The sequence below is a fragment of the Bemisia tabaci genome, chromosome 10, assembly GCF_918797505.1.
Source record: "Bemisia tabaci chromosome 10, PGI_BMITA_v3".
NCBI lineage: Eukaryota > Metazoa > Arthropoda > Insecta > Hemiptera > Aleyrodidae > Bemisia > Bemisia tabaci.
This window is the reverse complement of record NC_092802.1, coordinates 6,413,713-6,432,358: the sequence shown is the minus strand read 5'-3', so window position 1 is coordinate 6,432,358 and position 18,646 is coordinate 6,413,713. Positions and strand designations below refer to the sequence as shown.

The 18,646-nt window shown below is 39.6% G+C and overlaps 1 protein-coding gene across 1 annotated transcript in view; it reads left to right on the top strand.

Annotated features, from left to right (window-relative positions):
* Positions 1 to 18,646, top strand: part of LOC109029852 (uncharacterized) — a 33,545-nt gene that overhangs the window by 8,534 nt on the left and 6,365 nt on the right.

Below are 18,646 nucleotides of genomic sequence, written 5' to 3'. Positions count from 1 at the left end.
TCAGGTATTGATGTTTTTAGAATTTTGATTTTTTTGTTTTGCCAGGACGATATTATTTTGAATATTCACCAAAACAGCATAAAATTGTTTTTGACCGGATTGCTTTAGTGTTTGTGTAGGAGGCAAATAGTATCTAATTTGCAAGGCTGCACAACAGTGAAGTTAGCAATTTTTTTCGCAGAAATAGGGCAATCTCTAGTGAACAATAGCGCGAATCTACGATCAATTCTGTGCACTTGATTAGACATGTTTTCCTTGAATCAGCCATTCACTTGCTTCAAGTTTATTAAGTCTTCAGCCTATAAACGAGTAACCTTTTTTCATCGTGGAGATGTAAATCTCATCCGATCTTCGGAAATGAATTTTTTTAAAAAAAAAATTATGCACCTACCGAACTCAACATGCAAATGCATTGTGCCGTGTCCTGGAGAAGCCGCTTTTAAAATTCCCCAATGAATAATTTGAGTTTTTGCCAATACTTCGTCAATTTATTCATTCTATCCATTTCCATTTTCATTTTCCACCAATGAAAGTTCAGTAGTCTCTCGTTATTCGCGAACCCATTATCCGCGAGATGAGAACGAAGATCTTTCTTCGTCATTCACGAGCTTCAGATGCGCGAATTTTCTTCACTTCGGAAATTAGGAAAGGTACTTTTATAGAGCGCAGTCTAAAATTTGAGAATGACCTACCTATCTTGTGTATCGGCGCCGTATTTTAAATTGCAGGCAGACCTACGGAAACACATGGAACAGTCTACTCTTTACACTGCCGTGCTAAGGAAGAACGCCTTACGAACATTCAAGAGTTACCAAATTACCCCGGATAAAACTTGTATTTTTGAGAACGGTTATGCGTATTTTTCCTTGAAATTTTCAGGCATATTAGACGAAATTGCGGACCAAATTGTCTGAAAAATTGAAGAAAAAAATTCACGATTTTCTCAGTAAATTAAGGTTTTATTGAAGGAAACATGGCAACGTCTGAAGGTTCATACGGCGTTCTTCCTTAGCACGGCAGCATACGTGTTCTCAAAGAAAAACTAGATGACGTAATTCTGCATAATCAGACGAATTTTCCTCAGTATCTGTACTGAATTTCCATTTTTTCGTAACACTGGAAAAAAAAACACATTGGATCTAGAGTGCAGACTCTTGAAAACATTGACAAGAAAAAATACTCTTGATTTAATCAGATTTTTGCTTAAATCAAAAACAAATTCGCTCAAATATAGAGGCTTGGTTCTTGACTTAGGCAAAAATCCGATCGAATCAAGCGTTTTTTTTCTTGTCGATGTTGAGTCTAGACTCTGGATCCAATGTGTTTTTTTCTCCAGTGAAGCGTAGGGTTTTGCTATTCGCTAGGTATTCGTGGAAGCGAGCCCTCGCGGATAACGAGGGAGTGCTGTAAAAAAAAAAAAAAAAAAAAAAAAAAATTTAGACCGTTAAAGTTGAGAATGCTCAATTTTTTAAGAAAGTAGCAAAATGTGAAACCATAAAATCGTACGTCGCAGAAGCTACATATCGTTATCCTGAAGTCCAGAAACGTATTTTTAAACTATTTCAAGATGAAACTTTGAGATAATTTGGACGCATTCATCCTGCGCTGCTTTTCGATGGTGAAATTGCAGAAATGCGTTTCTTGGTTTGCGGCGCACAATAGAACGAACTACTAGAAAATGTCGACCAATAAATTTTTGGCTAAAATTGCAAATTTCGGTGTTAAATTTGTCAGACTATGAAATTTAAAGGGTGTCTCGGAAAGAAAATTTCACAAGGAAACCAATGGAACTATTTTAAAAACCCTCAAGTTTTGTATGAACGGAGTTATAAACTTTTAAAGTTTCCAATTTTTGTCCGACCTCCTCCATTGACTGGATCCACTGAGCGGCGTTGCAGACTATCCGTGGTACTTAATTTCCTTCATCGAAGACTAATATCGTCATTTCTTGACAATTCTACTGATTTTTCTTCTCCCGTTGAAGAATAATCCCTGTAAATTTCGAGCGATAATGTCGATTTGGTCTTCCTCTACAAAATTGAAAAAAAGTGGAAATTTCGAAACTCCGCAACCGAGAAGCTTATATTACAATTTCACCGTCGATTTATTACCAAATGATCTTATCTAAATCTAAAAGTTATGAGATTGCGATATAGACTGCATTTTGCAATTTGGAGCTATAAATTCTGGCTCATCTGAAAAAACACTTATGTGCATAGGGATACTAATGGCACATACGTTGTTTTTAAACGAGGCCGGAATTAATAGTTCCAAATTGCAAAATGTAGTCCATTTTATCCATTGGATCCACGTCCGATGGGGCAAATGAAAAGTGGTTTATCCAGGAAGCGCCATACATGTGGCGACTCGCTCTTCACATAGAAATCTCGCTTTAAAATCACTAGAAACTTTTCAAGCAACAGAAGGCAGTTGAAAAAAAATCGGTAAGTACTGACTATTTTTAGAGAACACAAACGGAGTATTGCTGACAGAATTTATATTTCTTCCAATATTAGGTAGGCATGGTCAGTTCAATAGGGTCGGCTCGGACAAAAACCGCTAATGTTCATTTTTCCTAATTTCGAAAAAAAAAAACTCAAAATAGCTCATTTAATGTCAAAAATTATTTCTGACACACATTCTAAGCAAGGCTTGAATGATCGATTATCTATTTTGAAGCTATGATAAAGAATCGTTCATTAAGGTGTTCGTTATTGCGAACACTGTTTATCGATCCTTTTCCATAGGTGTAAATGTAGATCAATCGATTTATGGCAAGCACGCCACGCCTTTGATTCTAAGTTAGGTATGTGCTCAGCTGCGAGAAGCAAAATCTGCATAAATGGATGGGTGTAAAGTCTTAAACTACCGCTCGAGTGGCCGGGTCGATATGCACGAAAATATTTTTTAAACACAAAATTAATTAAAGGTAGTAGTATATATTGTTGCTAAAAATCGAAGAATTAATGAAGTAGCAGCTGAAAAATCTAAACCATTTTTTGAGAGCTCCTCCTGAAAACTTAAAATTCTCCAACGAAAGATCTAAGAGTCCTGTTAAAGAAATCCTTTTTTTTTATAAGCAAACTTCTGGACCAAATGTTGCAACAAAGGTTGAAATCTAGGTACATGTTTCTCACAATCAGCCGCCTTAAATTTATAAACCAATATCGCCAAGATTGCAGGGCCGGATTAAGGGGGTAGCCACATGGGCCGCGGCCCATGGCGGCAAAATGTAGGGGGCGGCAAATTTCGCAATCTTTTTGGATGTAGGTATCAAAAAAAGAGAGAGAGAGAAATCGGATTCAGAAAATAAATTACAAACGAGAAAAGGCGACAAAATCTCTCGTTTCTTGAGAGTGAAAGTATAGTAATTTCTAATTTTTGTCGTCTTTCGGTGATACAAGAGACAACATCTTAAATTAGTCGAGTTAAGAGAGAAACCAAACACGCAATTCGACCTGGAACGGAGCGGTGCGGCGGTCGGCATGAAAGGCATAGCGCCTACAAGACTGCATGAATACTTCACGCATTGCGCCAAACAGTGTGGTCAGCAGCGGTCGGCGTGAAACGCATAGCGCCTACAAGACTGCACGAATACCTCACGCATTGCGCCAACACAGTGCGGTCGGGCAATGGTGGAAGTTAAAATTATTGACCACGTTTATGTTTGTTCTTTCATAATTTTTTCGTTCGTTTTTTTATGAATGGAAGGCCTTGTCCAAACAGGGATGGATTTACGAAACTGAACTTTTGTTAGTGTTGACAGGGCTTTCTCAAAGAATGTGGCCAACACGAGTAAACGCTTCTCATACACCCCTCCTCCACCAGCACGTTCACTTGATGGTTTTTATAGATCGTATTTGACAGATCACACAGGTGAAATTATATTGATATCGATTGGTTCAATATGTAACCACAGCCTCTAAAGTCAATTTAGAAATCTGAGGTAACGGGTCTTATGTGATCGAATTGTTATTCTCTCGAGTACTAAATGGCAATGAAATGTGAAATTGTCAGGAATTTTATCATTTTCAGCTTTTCCGAATTAAATCCTAAAATTTTTATTTGAGATTATGTTCTATTGTTTTGAACCAAACGATACATCGAACCACTGTCGAATACGATCTATTGATGTTTCAAAACGAATGAGAAGGGGGCGGAAAAATACAGGCGGCCTATGGGCGGCAAGTAGGTAAAACCGGCCCTGCAAGATTGTGCATTTTCACGATGAATCCTGCAGAATCAACTTCCAGAACCTGCGCTGCTCAGAGAATGATCGGTTATCAACCAATATTCGACATGATGATACTATCCTCAGGCACATGTTGCTACATGTCAATGTCACAATGAAGCTGCCACTGAACGCTCCACAGGGTGCCTACTAGGCACAGGGTCTACTAGTCTACTACCGGAAACAGTCCTGATTTTTTAAGGGCGGTCCGGAAGTAGCGAAAGAGTGCGGAAATTCCGCAAGAAGGTCCGGAATATTTCCCTTCATACCACGCATGTTTTCTAATGAGGCATGGAAAGTATGCTATCCCCTGCGCGTTGATTCTTAGAGTAGTATTCGCCTGCAAGATTGCGATTGTGAAATCCGTTAACATTCTTGCCACCAATGAAATTCTGTGTCTACGTCTTTTCTTGTTGCAATTCCAGAGAGATTTTAAAGTGTGCCAAATTTTTCGATTTCGTCAAATGGAGGTACCAAGAAAGTACTGAATTTTTCTGTTGAGGAGGTAGTTAATTTCTTAGGGATGTACTGAGAAAGCACTGTAGAAGTATCGATTTTTGGCCAGCCTGATTTAGTGGACACCCTGCTCTAACTTAAATACTTTCAGAATGTTGAGGGGGGGCCATTATTATTAAATAAACATTTGATGCGGTTATTTGGCCCTCCCTGATTAATAAAAATCAACTAACAAGAGGTATATGAAAGCATGTGCAATGACAACATTTTTAGTTGGTCTGACTCGGGTCTCCGGTTGATCCAACTGGAATTTTTAGTCCAAGTACAAACCTGTTCCAATTTTCGACTTTTTTTTTCTCTCTCTTTTTTCAATTTATTTTTTTGCGCGACGCGCTTGGTCTATGACCGCATCTAATAATTCACTAACAATTTATTTTTACATTGATGAACGAGAGTCTGACTTTTCATTGGCAGCTATAAATTTGCCACACTACGACGTGAATACTGTAGAGTGTCGATTATACGCGGTGACTGGGACCAGAACAATCGCGGATAACTTGAAAACACAGCTATTTGGCCGTGTAAAGTGATCAAGAAGACTGTGTTTTAAAAGACACTATTAAACATCTTGTCAAGTATTAGTCATGAATTTAAAGTGTGAATATTGTAGAGTCTCGATTATACGCGGTGATTGGGACCAGAACAATCGCGGATAACTCGAAACCCAGCTATTTGGCCGTGTAAAGTGATCGAGGAGACTGTGTTTTAAAAGACACTATTAAAAATCTTGTCAAGTATTAGTCATAAATTTAAAGTATGAATATTGTATTGGTCAGCAGCACTCAGTCGACGTGAAACGCATAGCGCCTACAATACTACATGAATACTTCACGCATTACGTCTAGAACAGTGCAGTCAGCGTGAAACGCAGAGCGCCTACAAGACTTCATGAATACTTCACGCATTGCGTCAAACAGTGCGTTCGCGGCGGCGAGGCGGAAGTTACAATTACTAAGCCACATTTATGTTTGTTCTTGCATAATTTTTACGTTCATCTCTTACAAATGGAAGGCCTTGTTCACACAGAGATGGGTTTACAGAATTTAACTTTCTCGCAAAGTTCCGAGAACTTTTGCTAGTAGTGTTGATAGGGCTTTCGCAAAAAATGTGTCCTACACGAGTAAACGCGTGTTATGCACCCCTCCCCCTCCGGCACGTTCACTTGATGGTTTTTATGGATGTTTCAAAACGAATAAGAAGGGGGCGGCAAAATACAGGCGGCCCATGGGCGGCCAGTAGGTAAATCCAGCCCTTCCAAAAATATCTTTTTGTTGCGACTAAAACTTTTACTCGCCATTTTTATCAAGGCTGCGTTGGTTGCTGTCTTGATGCTGAAGAATACATTTCCTGCATTTTGTATGCAAGATCATTTTAACTTTGGAAACATTAAGATTAGAGTGAGTTGCGGTGATTAATGTTTCAAATGTCGTGGCATATTTTGTGAATCTTCATCCGCCTGTTTTATCAACAGTTTTTCCTGTTATCCTACAAATCCATACAGTCATTCCATCAGTTTTTCAGCCATAACGCTTCCTTAATTCTCACAGATTAAAAACCACTTTTTTCCATCCTGAAACCTCGCGCTTAGTGAGAGGATTCAGAGTACGTAGAAGTAGAACAAGTTTCTGGCCTCTCTAGTAGGGTTTTTCTCGTTACGTAGTCAATAGGTAAATTTTACTTATTTTTCACTCAAGAAGTAAAAACATTAGGTGAAAAAAGCTGTAAACTTTACTCGTAGGTTGACGCCCCCGAGGGTTTTTTCACGAAAAAAATACGTAAGTTCATCTTTGAAGTATTTTTTAATTAAAAGGCAAGATATTTTTTTAGTTTGTGCATAAGGAGGTTAAAAGGACTTAGGTCTTGTACCTTTGTCGTCAGAGGGGTTAGGGAGAAATCCGTCCCTCAGCATTTTGCGTACCTCCAAATGTCTCCGTTTCTCAACTAAAACATTTCAAAATTTCTCTAAATTTTCGAGTATGTGTTATTTCTATAAGTGAAAACTAACCAGCACAAGTAGTAATTAAATTTTTTTTGCAGAATGCGTATAATGTGGTATTAAAAAAGAAGAAGGAGAAAAAAACAGGAACATTTTAAGCCTTGAAGTTTATTTTCTTCCCTCCTGCAGAAGAAGAAATGCGCAGAAATTTAGAAACGTAGTTTATTAGATTAGACATTAGAGACAAGAACTTCGTTCTGGAGCGAGCGGTCAATTGACCCCCGCCCTTCCCGCGACGTTACCCTATCGCCGCCAGAATTATCGATCGACATCGGACAGTTATAGACTACCATTCGTCCTAAATAATTGATAATAATGCAAGAGACAGAGCTAGCATTATCTCTTCACAACCGTCATTTCGACAGTGGTCGCGTTGTTCTTGCTAAAAAATAAATATGGAGTCGAATCATTCAGTTGCACCAAATGGTCGCACTGAAATCTCAAAAGACTTAAGGTGATTCGTCAAGCTCAAGTGACGTGGTCGAACTGGCATGCGATATATCGCATCTTTTAGGTAAAAAATCTCGGTCGATCTTGAATTTTTAGCGAAAAAAGGACGATGGCCCCTGCGCATGAGCCTAAAGAATCATTCTAAACCCAAAAATTAACAAAATTCCGAGAAATGAAAGCATAATAGTGTTTGAAAAAAAACCTCGCATTCGATTCAGCCATCGATTTCTGTATCGAATGCGAGGTTTTTTTCCAAACACTATTCTGCTTTCATTTCTCGGAATTTTGCTGATTTTTGGGATTAGAATGATTCTTTAGGCTCATGCACAGGGGCTATCGTCCTTTTTTTTGCTGAAAATTCAAAATCTGCCGAGATTTTTTACCTAATCGATGCGATATATCGCATGCCAGTTCGACCACGTCACTTTAGCTTGACGAATCACCTTACCCATGTCATTGGCGTGGCGTATTTTGCGATACATCGATTGATCTGCCATTTAAACCAATGGAAAAGTATCGATAAGCAGGGTGTTTGCAACAGCCACCTTAATAATCGATTCTCTAACATGGCTTCAAATGGGGAAATATCGATAATCGACCATTCACGTCTCGCCACTGTTCAATAGTGTGGCGATTCCCACTCGGAATGTAGCCGGATACTGCCGTGCTAAGGAAAAACGTCGTTTGAACATTCGAGAGTTGCCAAATTTCCCTTGATAAAACATGTATTTTTAAGGAAAGGAATGCATATTTTCCCCTTGAAATTTTCAGATAGTTTGGATTAAATTGCGTACAAAATCGTCTGAAAATTTTGGAAAATAATACTCGCAATTTTTCAAGAAAATTCGGTTTATATCGCAGGAAACTTGGCAACGTCTCAAGGCTCATACGGCGTTCTTACCTAGCATGGCAGAATACCTGTGGATAGTTGTCGGTACTTTGACCCGGGGGATTCTCAAAAAACTTAAAAATATCATATAAATAACAACTGAACAATGAAACTGTCGTAATTTTCGTGAAAAGAAACCCTTTTCCAGTCTTTTTTTGGGTAAAATTTTCGCAAGGTAAAACTAAAGTAGACAATTAAAAAAAAAAAAAAAAATTGAAATGGCCAAGTACGGTAGCTTTTTAAAGACCTTATTACGAAAATTTTACCTTATAAAGCGTTGAAGGAAATAAGCACCTTCCACGCAAATTTACTATGAAGAGATACTGAAGAAAGGTTCCCTTGTGCATGGATTTTAACTGTTTATCTCCAAAGTTTTGAAATAGTTCTTTTCAACACATCTCTCTTCTAAAGTAAGGGTGTATTCCAATTTCCTCGTGCGCCCTGTTGTCCATATAACTCCATGCTATGTAAGGCTCACGTTGAAATTAAGATATGCCCTTACGCCAGAGGAGCGATGAACAGTCTGCCTCAAAGGAGGGCTTCGGCGTTGTCAGAACACAGAATAAAAAAGTCAGCAGGAAAAAGGACAGTCGATACACAGGGTAACCCAGATTACCTGTATTGGGATTTTTCCTCCGTTTTTTCAAGTGTGACAAGGTTGAGGACCTTGAGATCGAATAGGGAATTGACTCCAAGGAATCTGAATTTCATCTTTTCAAGCCCGCTGACTTGGCCTTCTTTGAGGAGCTGATTCCAAAAGTCGAGGTTTCCTGCATAATTTTGAAGAAATTCTATCAAAATGAGAATGAACGAAAACATTTCAACCGAAAGCGTTAGTACTGATTGCGAGTCAAAAAGCGGCCTACCCTTGTTCGGAATACTGACTCGTAAAAGTGGGGGACAGAGCCCCTCTTCAAAAAATACCTGGATGCCGAGAAGTAGAAAAAAACTATTTTCCTTGGTAGTTCACCCAAAGGAATCCGAATTTAACTGTCACACTAGTTGCACATTAGCGCGCCTTCAATCTTTTGAGTATGCAGCGCGGACAACCGTAATGTGAAATTGTTGCATATTAGTGCGCCTTCAATCTTTTCGTATGCAACACGGACAACCACCGTGCCCGAATAGTTGCATCCAGGTTTTGGCAGCTACTACCTACGCGTCTGTCGGCCGATACTTGCAGACCCACCAGCAAAGGATCGCTCCATTTCCGATAGTTATTGAACGAGACATTTTATATGCCTCTTCTTTTGTTTTCAGTCGAGCACCACGCTGACATTTTCCGAAGGAAACTAATATTTCCTTATTTTCAGTATGTAGACAAATCAAGTCGATCTCCAATGAGACCAAACGAAAAAGATTATTCTTTCCTCGACTTTTTTAAATTGTGCTGCAGATTGAGCAAGAGATGGGCACTGCAGGGTTGCTATACAGTCAAGGGAAACCTGAAAATGTCAGGGAAATATTGACGAGGACTTTTATTTATTTTCTAGAATGGGTTTGACGTTTCGAACAACAAATTTTGCGCAAATGCTATTTCTAATCATGTCTTATTGGCAAATTTGGTCTTTGGTAAAATTTAAAAAACGGTTATTCGAAATGAAATTTAAAAAAAAATGTTGGTTCTTGCGTTTTGATATTTTTCAAATATGTTTCACCATTTTCGCAGCTTTGTGAAATGTCACGGAACATATCACGAGAATTTCCAATTTTTCATTTCACTTGTGCAACCCTGTACGCGAGCGGGAAGTCTCAACCATTAAACTGAAAGCGCGCGAAATTCGAATTGACGTTCATCGCACCGCGGCTCCGACATAGCACGGGGGGAGAATTTCATGAGCCGCTCTGCGCTTGGCCTACAACCCGCCTTTTATTATTACACTTCATCTAACTTTGAGAGTTCACTAATTACTTCACACGACCAGTGTGTAATTTCAAAAATCGAAAATTTAAAAAAAAAAATAAATAAACTATACACGAGTTTCTCCGCCAGGGAGCTCTCCCCGCAAGAAATTCTTCACCACCCACCAGCCGCGGCGTGCTGCCAGCGCGAGACGCGCACCGACGCCTACAAACCCAAGGGGCTACCTAACGCATTGCGAAATGCTTGAAGTATCCCTTTAGGTTTGTAGGCGTCCGTGCGCGTTTCGAGCTGGCAGCACGCCGCCGCGCCGCAGCGTACCATAAACTTGCACACAATTAATAGGTGTTCAAATCTTGGCAATTTGACATCAAATTCGAAATTAACTACTCAAAAATCAGAAGTATAGCAACTTTCGTGATCTTTCAGTTGTGACGGCGGGTCTGATCACCCGCGACCTCGTTGAGATCGCAACTGAACAGACACGTCCAGACAGAGTGCAATGTTTCAACGCAGATTTTACAACAAAAAAATGCTACTTTACCCCCCCCCCCCCCCCCCCGTGGTTAAATTAGTTTACAATGTGGTTAAAGTAGCATTTTTTTGTTGTAAAATCTGCGTTGAAACATTGCACTCTGTTTTTAGCAATTGAATTGTTGAATCAGCAATATTTTTTTTTTTCCGTGCGTATCTTAATTTCAACGTGACCCTTAAAAAGCATGGAGTTATATGGACAACAACTTAATCTAAATTTTCTGAAAATGCTTAGAAAAATTATGCTTTACATTCTTCCAAAGTAAATTTTTTATCAGGGAAAACTTGGTAACATTTAATAAATGTTCATACGGCGTTTTTCGGGAGCGCGACATCAACCTCAGTTTTTGTTGCCGTGCGCGTTTCAGTGGCACGGCGTGCTTTGCGATGTATCGATTGATCTGTCATTTAAACCTATGGAAAATGATCGATGTAGAGTGTTAACGAACACCTTAATAATCGATTCTTTACCATAGCTTCAAATGCTTCAGATCGATAATAATCGATCGTTCACGCCGCGCCACTGCAGTCCGCCTCTTCGAGTACCACCACTAATTTGATTTGGACTCCATTTTTTAATTCGATAGTGAAACTACCAAACCACGTATCTCGGTTTGCGACGTTGGAGACTTCCTGTTATACGTCATTTTTTAAACGGAGAACCACTCAGAGTCCATTCTTCATAACTACTGTGATTGTTCGTCTCTGTGCGAGGCAAATGCTGAGAAAACTTCGAAGTGTTTTGTCAAATTTTTCTCCTTTAAAAAAATAAAACAGAATCGGAGATTTTCAACACCGCAAAATTAGGGTTGTGGGGGCTTCCAAAATGCCCCCTCTAAATCACGCTTTGAAGACATCGATTAACGCTTAGGATAGGCGCTAAGCAGTTGCGAGGCGTGAATGATCGATTATCGATGTTTCCCCACTTGAAACTGTGGTATGAAATCGATTATTGAGGCTTTCGCTACGAACACTCTGTTTATCGATACTTTTCCATAGGTTTAAATGGTAGATTAATCGATGTATCGCAAAGCATGACACGCAGTGGCGCTGAGGCAGTTATACGGAGCATTCATAGAGTTGTCAAGTTTATGATTGTATGAAAGAAAAATTATTTTTTATGAAAGCATCTTTTTATCTGTTTTTACCGTAATAAAAAAAACCCTGTGTTGGGGGCCCTGCGGCGATTGCCCTGTGGTCCCCCTCTACGTAAATCAGGCCTCATAGACCAGTGGCGTGGCGTGCTTTGCGATGTATCGATTGATTTGCCATTTAAACCTGTGGAAAAGGGTCGATTATCAGGGTGTTCGCAACGAATACCTTAATAAATGAAAAAAATCGGCTGAGAGTAGCATTACTAACAGGAAACCCAACCCAAACTCAGAAAACAATAGTTTCGCCCAATTTGGGGATAGAGGAAATCAGATTAGTGATAACTGTAGCTCCCCAAAAAGACATTTGACCTCAAGGTAATACCTATACCTTAATACCACAGCTTCAAGTGGGGAAATATCGATATATATCAAAGTACGCCACGCCACCGTCATAGACGCGGATCCGAGGGGGGGACGCGGGGGCCGTGCACCCCCGTTCGCCCGAAAAAAGGAGGAAAGAATAGGAAACCTAGAAAGAAGAAAGAAAAGAAGAAGAATAAATTCCGCTCATGTTTTGGTAATTATTCAGACGAAATCGACTCAAAGTGTATATTGGATACCTTAAAATTTCGAAACAATCCTGGGGGATCCGCCGGACACGCCCCCCCCCCCCCCCCCCCCCTGTTTGCATGTTGATGATCCTAGCGATTTTATCGGCGATAAAATTGCAATATATCGCGATTTTTCTGTTGAAAATGCTACTTGTGTGGTCAAAATCTGAAGTGCATCGATCGTGCCAAGAATGCATTATGCCGAAGCTCACGATCCACCTCGCAACTTACAATCGGACGTATTTCTACCAAACGGAACTATGTGCGTTGTGACGTGAGCCCTGTAATGCATATATTCTTATGGGTCTCAGGGCTCATGTCTTAATGCACATAGTTCCGTTTGACGGAAATACGTCCAATTAGTAGGGTCTCTTTTCATTCAAGCATGTATGCTGCCGTGCCAAAGGAAAACGCCTTATGAACTTTCAGGAGACGCCAACTTTCCTCTGACGAATTCACTTTTCCTCTGACTTCCCCGGTAAACTCACGAATATTTTTTTCCAATTTTTCAGATAATTTTGTTCGCAATTCCATTCAAAGTTTCTGAAAATTTCTAGGAAAAATATTCATGAATTTCCTCAAAAATAAAACATGACTGTGAAGGAAATTTGGCAACTCCCGAATGTTCATACGGCGTTTTTCCTTGCCATGGCAGTATGGCTCTCAATTTTCTGAGCATCTGAGCTTTCTTATTTTTTTTTTTTTTTTTTATTTTAACGACCTTTATTAGAAAATACAAGGAAATGTAAATGACCTGCAACAAATGCAGTATATGTAAGTGTGATAATAATAGATAGGTTCAGAGAAAGAAAGAAATTAACAATGCAATATATAACAAGGTAATAGAAAAGTATTAATGGATTATGTGACTCCTTGAGTCAAGGTCGCGCCGGAATTACATCTATGTATACCATCGGCGGGGGGGGGGGGGGGTTTGGGACATATGGTTGTTTTTGCACCTAATAACTTGTTCTACAAAAGACGAGATGCAGTTCCAGTTCTCTTGGGATGATAATAAGAGGTCTTGAGTGTTAAAAAGAGGTCTTGAGCTTTCTTATAGAGCTATCTCAAGCCTGAGTAACGTCCCGATACTATTTTTATGTTCATTCCTAATCGTCTATTTTATCAAACGAAAAAATCTTCGAAATACACAAGACGGAAGTCAGGGCCACCGTTTACATTGATAAAATGTTATCCGAGTCTTTTATGGATTATTTTTTCTTTCCAAATATCAACTGTAAAATAATTTTCTTATCTATATCAGTCCTTCAAATGAGGATCCGGGGGGGGGGGGGGGGGCGGCGCGGCGGCTGACTTCTATTCAGAGGCGGATCCAGCAATTTGGCAACACCGGATTTTCTCCATTTAAAGCTATGCTAAATAATCGATTCTTGTCGGAGCACTTGCCCCCTCTAAGAATCGATACGTTTCCATAGGTTTAAACGGAGAAAAACAACGTTGCCAATTTGCTGGATTCGCCAATGCTATACTATTTTTTCAGATTACGGTCGGACCTCTCTTCGATCACTTCTGTGACAAGCTTGAAATTTTCAAAACTTTGAAACAATCTGGTCAAATGATTTTTTTAAAAAAAAATTCTTAAATGGTTTCAGAACTGAGAAAACGGGACTCTTCAAATTTTGCTAATAAACACACTCCACCTGCGCGTGGTCGCGTCATTATTATGAAACAATCGTGAATTCGTGATCGAATTTTAGATTTAAAGACCGTCCGTAAATCGGATGGCTGAGCATAAAAACTAGTAGGTATGTGTCAACCGCAAAATTGGAAAGTCATGATCATATCTTAGATTACCTACAAACTGTCCGTAAACAGGATGGCTGCCACAAAAACTGCATAACTCTATCCCCGGCGCTCTAGTCCTTTCTTCTTGGTTTAAATAAAAAAAAAAGTCCGTTTTTGCGACGTTTCTTCTTTTTCAAAACGTTTCAAATCTCTGCGCATGGTTTATTTTTGAAAACAGGAATCCTATGAACGGTTTCTTGCATTTTCTGTGAATTTTTTTCATTATCCCTCAAATACGTCTGCAGAAAGTTTCAAGGAGACGTTATGGTTGATTATCTCTTAAATAAATAGAACTTGATTGGAAATTTTGAAACGCTGTGATGAAAATACGCGTTTATCAACTTTTGCGATTGTTATCAGCTTTTTCTTGCGAATTATTTTACATGATCTACGCGAAATTCCTCAGAAGTTTCAAGGTTTTTTTTTTGCCTGATTTTTTATGTATATAAAAGAAAAAAAAGAAAGATTGAAAAGGGGGGGGGGGCGGCATCAAACATGAGAAATACCAGGCGAAGTGAAGTGAAATGTGTGAATGGTATTGTCGGACGGCTAGGCGTACACTGTTGCCATGTACATTAACAAAAGGCAGTATTTACTGATATGTTTCATAGGAGTTATAATGTACATGGAAAGCTAAAAAAAATATTCCATAATACGCAAGCGTTAGGGGAAGGAAGAGGAGTCTGGTTCATTGTCACGTCACACGCTTTTATCGATGCGAAGCACCGATTTTTTTAAAAAAATGTTGATGGTTTTGTAAGACTTATAAGCAAAAAAATTTCCTATTCATTACATTCCGAGGTCACAACGTTACATAGCGACATTACAACCACCTTTGCAATGTTGCTGCAACATTGTAGCAACATGATTCGCTGGCAGAGAGGCTCAACGCCAATTTTTCAGGTCCAATAGTGACGAAAATGCACCTTTTGGAAATGACGCCTTACGAAAATACGTCAGTGCATGCCATGGAGGAACCTTTCAACTCTAGTCCTTATTAATTAGCAATTGATGGAACTTGCTCTAATTGATGTACGCTTAACACCGATGAAACCTCAATAGAGAACTCAGCAGTGTAAGAAAGCACCAACACCAATTCTCGTAGAAAGGCGGAAAACCGTTGCGTCAATTTGCGACATTACAGATTTTTCGACACATTTTATATTTTCGAAGGGAAATCGATGAACATTTATTTAGAATTTTACTGATTTTCCTCGTGCCATACTGAGATTATTCTTTGAACGGTTTATACTGTAAGGGGCCGTTAAAGTCAGAAAGTCTTATAAGTCTCTGGTGGGGGAGGAAAGTCAGCCTGATCTTGCCTTACTGGATCTCATAAAAATCCTTTACCAAGAATAAAGGGGGGGGGGGGGGGTCAAGCCCAGTTTCACGTAAGCATTCCATAAAAAATACTGATAATGGGAGGAAAACAGACATTTTAGATAACCACTTTTCAGATTTTTTTGTTGTTGTTAAAACATGGGAAGGGGGCATGCCAGTCTAAAATAATTCATAAGGGGGAAGGGGGTTTCTCACGGGGTGCCTTACAAGGAGGGTAGGGACAATAAAAAATTCGGGCCGAAATAGCTCACACAATGCTCACTTGACCGACCCCTCACGTTCAATCATTTTGTCACCTTCCAGCCACAAGCGACCACAAGCGCCATGCGACGTTTAAAAATATTTTCCGCCGCCATTTCATTCTGCAGCGAAGCTGTCCGAAAATTTCACTGAATTTTCTTCGTGCTGCCGACGAAATTCTGTGAAATTTTCAAACAGATTCAACCTACAATTTCTCTGTAAAAAAAATAAAATGGCAGCGGAAATTTTTAAACGTCACATGGCGCTTGTGATACTTCAGCCGGAAGGTGACGATTTGTTGTACCTAAAGAAATAAAATGGAGATTTTGAAACGTCGCAATCGGGTCCATTGCGTTTCGAGTTTTATATTCTTAATGCGGTGGGCTGTAGAGAACGTGAGTCGAGTATCCATGAAGTAAAATTTTTGCTGTGGGAACTCTATCAGTTTGGAATTTTAGGGGTAGGCATAAAAGCGAGAAAAATAGGAAAATTTTAAAAGATAACCAATAATAAATTAAATGAATTAAAAAAAGAGAAGTTTCACAATACTGCAATACACTGTCACCATGGTAGATATTTGTCTCGTGCACCTACTTTCTCAGGGAATTTTTAGGTGCTGTGCGACTTTACCGAAATACAGCATGAACATCTACGCTTCTTTTTCGTAATAGAAAATCGGGGCAAAGCAGTTACATAAAAATGGAAATTAAGTCAATGAACGGAAAAAATAGATAGTGATCTCCGGTGAAACGTTGGTCCGGAAAAACAATGTTCATTCTTATTCTGTGGCCTGATTTTACCTCCGAAACTCTCGTTTCTTACCCCTTATCGCGTGTCGCTCCTCCGTCAAGGTTCCGCCTTCAATATCCGCGATGGCAATATCCGCGACTCAGGAGCATGAACAATTGTGTTTAGTTGTTCCAATACTTTCGTTTAATAGTCTCGCCAAGAGACACTCGTTGCTGTACTCTACTTACTGCGTTTCTCACATTTCGTCGATCTCGCCTCCAATATCCGCGATGGCAATATGCGCGACTCAAGAGCACCAACAGTTGCCTGCAAAAGTTTTATCCCTTTGGTTCAATTATCTCGCCTGGAGACATTCCTTGCTTATAGTTTACTTTACTGCGTGTCTCTCAGTCCGTCGATTCCGCCTCCAATATCCGCGATCGCAATATGCGCGACTCAGGAGCACCAACAGTTGCCTGCAAAAGTTTTATCCCTTTCGTTCAATTATCTCGCCTGGAGACATTCCTTGCTTATAGTTTACTTTACTGCGTGTCTCTCAGTCCGTCGATTCCGCCTCCAATATCCGCGATCGCAATATGCGCGACTCAGGAGCACCAACAGTTGCCTGCAAAAGTTTTATCACTTTCGTTCAATTATCTCGCCTGGAGACACTCGTCGGTTTTACACTATATTACTTTACTTTTCTGCGTGTCTCTCATTCTGTCGATTCCGCCTCCAATATCCGCGATGGCATTATGCGCGACTCAGGGGCACGAACAGTTGCGCGCAATAGTTTCACCACTTTCGCTGTGGCCCGACGAAGGACACGTGTTGATTACTCTCTGGACCGAGGATTTTAGGGAGTCCTTTATTTTATCGACCATGTGCATAATTTTTGGAAGGTGAATGGATTATGTATTTTCAAGTGGAAAGTAATCCTATCCGCTGAAGCCGAAATATTTCTAAAACTTTTCAGTTACAGGTTTAATTGAACATTTTTCTAGGCGTTGGGAAGAATGAAATTCCAATAAAGTTATAGACTTTCTGGTCGTTTATTCGATCGCATTCCGGCCGGGCCGCTGGGGGGCAGTGCGATGGGGGGGGGGGGGCCCAAGGGTTTGTGCCACAGCTCTCTGCATCAATGGCAAAATCACTAAGCCACGGATTTCAGTTGACTACGTTGCAAATCTTGCGTCTCTATTATTTCTTTTGCAAAATGATCATCGTTTTCGCCCAAAATTGCGTCTGCTTTTTCGTTCTTTCAGCAATATTCTCTGAAAATTTTGGGCATAAATTCTGAGCAGCATTCTCTTGAAAAATATAATACCCACTAAAGGAAAATATCAAATTGACAACCAAGACACGTTGTTCGGCATTTTCACTCTTGATTTACGATCAGAGCTGCAAAATGATGTTTCGCATTAAACTTCTTGCTGTAGAGTGAGTATTCATTTCCTGTGGAATTTCAACGATTTTTCGAGGTTTGCGTAAGCAATAAGCCAAGAATAACCAAGAATTCAATAAGGAACTGCAAAATTTGACTCGTGATATTTTCTTTTTTAAAATTACAAAAGTAGGATTTTACTCGTATTACTGTGTCTATGCGTGTCATGCCATACTGCGAGTCCATTGCAACATTTCTCGAAAAATGAAATTTCATTTTTAATTTCACGGAACATGAAATCATATCGTAAAATTTCACGGAACATGAATTTTCAGTGATATTTATTAAATTTTTCATCCCTGTGTGATATTATCTACGGAAAATTCACATAAAGTTTTAAGGCGCTATGTCGATAATTTGGTCCTCAATACAATAACACCACGAAACTCGAGAAGAAACTTAACAACGTGAAAAAATGCATTTCGATTAATTCTGGTAAAATCCCGCCCTTTTATCATCCTGTCGAGGTCTCGAGGTATGCTCTTATCAAGTTCAACTTGATAGCCCAATCAGCGAACATTAGAGGGGGTGTTGCGCGGCTATTGGATGACGAGCGCTGAATCGTAGCGGAGCGCGAAATTCAAAATGTCGCGTGCATGATGCACTAGTGCCTCACCACCCCCCTCCCATCCACCGGGTCTCCTGGAGCCTCCATACGAAGCTTGGTCCGCGCGATCAAAACCGACCGGCTAAATAATGTTGAAGCAACGTCACTTCAACAGTGTTATGTCAACGTTGCGAAATTTCTTTTCGCAATTTTTATTTTTACTCGGAAACTTTTGAAATTTTTTCTTTGAAAATTTTACAGATTTTTCCATGGATTATTCAACGAAATTTTGAATTGATTTGTATTTTGATGCAAAACAAAGATCGAGTTATTGGATTTTGCAACCTTGGAATGGAG